Raw genomic sequence first — 5,682 nt, forward strand, 5'->3', positions numbered from 1 at the left:
CGTTTGTTCTTAAAAAAATATAAATAATTTACGAAGTTATGGCAATTCTCTCGGAAGCTTTTTTTTATAGCGGCTTGCGGTGACCACGATGGAAGTCCAGCAGGTCAAGTGAAATAAAAAATTCAAAAAATTTTTATTAGTATAGTATTATTTCCAGTTCGTGAACGATTATTTTCAAGAATATTTGGTTTTTTCTGCATACAGTAACGATTTTCCAAATAGTTGATTTTTCGAGTTCTAAAAATTTTATTAAAAAATTCTGATCTGCAAAATCAAAATTGGCGCATAGAAACTGAATCGTTCACGAACTCGGCACAATCAGTACGAATAATTAAAAAAAAAAAAAATGAAAAAAGATCGATCAAATAGTTCTTGTGCAATCGCGGTCACAGCAAAGGCACTTTTGGAAAAACACGACTTTGAGATAATCGCATTCAAAGTTTTACGTTGAGTACACCTGGCCCTCGCTTAACACGGGGGTTACGTTCCTAGAAAACCTCGTGTTAAGCGAAATCGTGTTAAGCGAAATCGTGTTAAGCGAAATCGTGTTAAGCGAAACATGGATTCAGTACAAAATAAGGGGTTACGTTCTTAAAATTCAAAATTGGCAGCAAAAAAAAATTTGTATTGTTTAAATTTGGTACGTTTTTATTAAAGTTTCATACATTTGTTCAAAATTAACCAAAAGTTATTATGTATATGCCTTTAATAAAAGCATACATTCATATTTTCAAACTTAAAAGTTGGTATTTTATTAAAAAAGTAGCATCTTATAAATTATAAGTTATAATTAAATTAAAAGTTATAATTAAATTAAATAAAATATTATAAATCGACAAAAAAAAAATATCGATATTTTGCAATCGTTTAAGAACGAGGTTTTTAGCGTGTTAAAAGGGGGATGGGAGCAAATTTGAAACCGTGTAAGACCGAGTTCGTGCTAAACGAGTCCGTGTTAAGCGAGGGCCAGGTGTATATGCAACTATTGAAGTCGCGCCTCAAAACGCTGTTTTTCTATCGAACTATTATTCGGATCTCTATGAAAATTTGGGAAAATGTGTTCTAGGGGATATACTTTAGGATTCAGCAAAAAAAAATGTTTTCGTTTTTTTGAAAAAAAAGGTATATAACCCCTTAAATAATTTCTTGTTGAAATTATTTCTCTGACCGCACGGGATTTTTTGTCACTTCGAATCACGTAGATTCTTTTGCGGATCACTTTAACTTTGGAATCACTTAAAATTCGCTGGTTTCAGGATGCTAGTTGTATAGCGTATCCTTTCAGTTAAACCTACAAAAAAAATCTTAAAATAGATTTTATTGCAGATTCTGAATCCTTGGGAAATTTTCTGTCGAATAAGTATGGTTAAATCGTTTTTGCGAACATGACTTTTTCGATTTTTGCAACGCTAATTGTTCGAGAGGCGCTACTGTGCGTCGGCAGTTCGGGTCACACTCTCCTTGGGCGGCGGCTTTGGTTCGGGGCGCTGCGAGGCGTTCGTGGCTGCAGCGATCTCAACGTCCCGTGTTCCACGTTCAAGGAGGGCCAACGACAGCTGTTCTTCAGACGTGCATCGCACTGTTAAGTGGGTGTCGCTATATGGCAGGATACTGGGTGCAGTCGAATCAAACTAATTTCGCTGCTTTGCATTCGGGGCATATAGCGGCAGATCTCCCCACGGAAACCGTAGCTGAAGATTTTCCAGATCGACGGTTACTTCGTTTCGCAGCAGAAAGTCCATGCCCAGATGGCTAGGAGTGCTGTCCTCCACCAGCAAGAACTCGTGAGTAACCGGCCTTCCAGCAATTTCGAGTCTGGCGTTGACTCGAGCGGTGGCAACGAATTGTTCCGCTGATGGTAACTGAAGTGTCACTTGGCACGGGGTTGTCGGCAGTCGTTGTTGCAGATCCCTCTCATTTAGTAGGGAGACGGCGGCCCCGGTGTCGATGATCAGGCGTAAAGGCTGCTTCTGTAAAAAGATTAAGCAGTGTAAGTGAGGGCCACCCACGGCACGACAGGTATACAGTGGCGAGCACAACTGAGTGTATGTTCACGATTCTGACTTTGGCCATCAATAAAAACCAAACCACACAAGCAAATCCAACAATTTTTTTTGTATAATGTTTCTTAATTAATTTTTAGTTATTTTAAGAAACAAACAGCAACTTATCAAATAAATTCAAATACTTAGAATAAAAAAACGGAATAAACTCACATAAACTCAATTTTGCACGTTTTACCTACTTGTACCTTTTTCGCTTTCCACATCTTTTATAAACTAAATTTTACTCTATAATTGTTTAGTTCTATTTTTCGTGGTTGTAGATCAGTTTAAAACGTGCTTTTGATGGCCGAAGCTGTATTTGGAAAAATATTATAAAAATATTTTGATAAAAGCCCAAAATTTTCCACATTTTTTGTGATAAATTGAAAATGTTGTGAATCTAACAAAAATAATAAGCCTGCGTTTTCCAATAAGAATGCCAAAGATCGTTTAAAATTAACTAAAAATCACCTAAATTGGATCATTGACGATTAAAAACAAGTTGACTAGTCTGATGAGTTAACGTTTTACCGTTTTCACAGTGATAAAAAACAGTATTGTTTAATTCGACCAGGCGATCGAACTCAAAGAAACCATGTAAAGCCATGTAATGGAAATATAATGGTTTGCATAGTAGCATATTGGAAATTTACATGTACACACATTTTTGTTTATGGTCAGACAAGCACCCTTTGGCATTAAAAGCTTATTATTTAGCATTTGGGACAATATTAGACGAGCACCTGAGTCCTTTAATAATATTTTCCGGGCAACGACTTTAAGCTTGGGGGTTAACTTTCGACTTTTCTGAATGGAAATTGAAAAATACCAAGTCCTTTTGTCACTTTTCGAGTATAACTGCTATTTTTTGTCAGATTCACAACATTATTTTCAATTTATCCAAAAATTTTGAATATTTTTGGTCTTTTATAAATATATTTGTATTATATTTTTCCAAATACAGCTTCGGTCTTCAAAAACACGTTTTGAACTGATCTACAACCACCAAAAATATAGCTGAAAAATTATATGTAGGTAGATTTGTTACAAAAAACATCAAATTTAGTTTATAAGAGATGTGGAAAGGGAAAATAGGTTCAAGTAGGTAAAACGTGCAAAATTGAGTTTATGTGAGTTTATTTCGTTTTTTTATTCTAAGTATTTGAATTTATTTGATAAGTTGCTGTTTCTTTCTTAAAATAACTAAAAATTAATTAAGAAAAATTATAGAAAAAAAATTTTTGGATTTGCTTGTGTGGTTTGTTTTTTTTATTGATGACCAAATTCAGAATCGTGAACATACACTCAGTTATGCTCGCCACTGTATGTAGCTTGGGCGGGCGAAGACTGAATCCCGCAACGTTCAGTTTTAGGATTTCCAGTCTCCCGCTGTTTTCCCGTAGTTAGGGGGATTGGCGGTGGGTCTCCGGAAGAGTATTCGGCGAATAATCGGCTCAAGGCGGAGTCCACTGCGAGCACGTCCGATTCCTCTCCTTCTGCAGGCGGCGGCGGTGTGGTCCCGTAGGACTCGGCGGCGGCGGCAGTTCGGATCGCACTATTTGCGGAGGGCGGCGGTCCAGAGACGATCTCGATGGACGGCGGCTCCTGGAACGGAGGTGCGCTGGCGGACGACACTTCCCTTGCAGGGGTTCCCGTTCCGGCAGCTTCTTGGGTGGGGGTGCTCGGAAGGACACTCGGCCGGGGCACGGTGGCGACGTGCCAGATCGCGGCAAACTGTAACTCCTGAGACGAATCGGCACTCTCTTCGGGCGGCGGCTCTGAGAACGAGGGGGCCAGGACGGCTTCGACTCCACTGGGAGGAAGATTATGTCGGGCGCCCGGTTGCTCGGTGGGCGGCAGTTTCTCGTCGAGGTGCTGCGAGGCGTGCAGGGCTGTGGCGATCTCAATGTCCCGTGGATGCTGGGCACTTTGCTCGAGCGGCGGCGGCGAGAGCAAGGGAGCCAGGACGGCTTCGACTCGACTGGGAGGAAGACTGTGTCGGGCACCAGGTTTCTCGGTGGGCGGCGGCTTCGATTCGAGGGGTGGCGAAGGGTCGCAGGGGTGGGGACCCGCTCCAGTAATCCGGGATTGAGGGCGAGCTGGATATGTGCGGCGTTGTTTGGCCGCCGGCGCGGAATGGTGGGCGTGAGCACGCGCTCGCTGGGGCTGTCGGTGTTGGCTGTCAACCTCCGCCCCGAGACGTTGACGGCAGCTAGTTTCCCGAGGACGGCACGGCATTCCGGAAGAGGTTTACTCTCCGGGGTGCGCCAACGGAATCGTCTGGGTCCACGGCAGCGACGGTCATCACGGCAGCGGTTGAGCGTCGTCGGCACTGGGCGTCGATGCGGCAGGCCATGTCGAGGGCGTCTGTCAGCGAACGCGGATTGCTGCTCATGATCGGGTTTTGATATCCGGTCTCTCGGATTCCGTCGATGAAGCGCTGCACTATGATGCTGTTGTACGCAGCCGGCAACTCGCCGAGCACGCATCTGCCCAGGCGTTCCAGCTCCATGGCGAAGTCCTCGAGCGACTCTCGCGGTCCCTGCATGCGATTGTGGAAGGCGTGATAGCCGGCATGCTTACTGACCGCGAAATACTCGCGCATAGCAGCCGCTATGGCCTCATATGAGCGGAGGGTGGCTTCGGGGAGGGTGGCGTGAAAACGCTGGGCACGCCCCCGAAGACACGTGTACCATTTCCTGCACTTCTTCCTTTCTGACCAATGGTACTCCTCGGCCATGTCGTCCAGGAGGCGCTGAAACTCCGGCCAGGGACGGGTGCCGTCGAATGTGGGCGGCAGCTCCGCGTCCGACACCTCGAGGATTCCCAAATGTGAGGTTAGGTCGTACGCTGGTGGCGGCGCAGTAGTTTGCGCGGCTCCAGGTCCGGTGTCCATCCTTCGGGAATACACTTCTCGCGCCGGTGCAGAATAGGGGTTAGCTGCCTCTGCGAAGCGCGGGGTGCTGGCGGAATGCAAGTCGCACCCAGCTTGTGTCACGCAGTCGCGACTGCGCGCGGGCTGCGTTCCGTTGTTTCTGGAGCGGTCGCCCAGCATTGTCCTCTCGAAAGTCGCCCACATCTGCTCGAACTTCTGTTCTAGCTTTAGATTCAGCGACTGATCCAGAGCCTCCACTTTTTGCTCGATCAGCCGAAATGAAGCCACGGCGTCCAGCGCAGCAGCACCATCCCGCAGTTCCTCTTGGTTATGCCCCTCAGGGGAGGCTTGACGGCGGTGGCGAGCGGAGTTCTTCGGCATTTTCGTAGGTTAGGGTTTTCGCAAACCCTATGGACCCCACACCTGACACCAATGTAACGAATTTCGACCGGGCGTAGGAGGTGCCGGTCGAGTTCACTACGGAAAGCCGAGCGGAACTTTTATTTGAAGGTGTGGCTGCCAAGAACTCTCCTCTGCCAACTTCCCCGTCTAAGCCATCCAATGATCACACGAGTATTTCTGGTGTATTTCGTAGCTTTTCTTTATTTTCACCAAAAACCGGCGTCGGGCGAAGAACAAGAAAAGAATCAGAGAGACCAGCATCCTGGCTGTCAGATTCTCGGGACTGCGCAGCTTAGCTCGTTTTGAGTTCTGTGCCTTATTGCGCAGCTGCTCGCGTTGCCAACTGCCTTGAGGATCGAA

The sequence above is a fragment of the Drosophila kikkawai genome, chromosome 3L (genome assembly GCF_030179895.1).
Source record: "Drosophila kikkawai strain 14028-0561.14 chromosome 3L, DkikHiC1v2, whole genome shotgun sequence".
NCBI lineage: Eukaryota > Metazoa > Arthropoda > Insecta > Diptera > Drosophilidae > Drosophila > Drosophila kikkawai.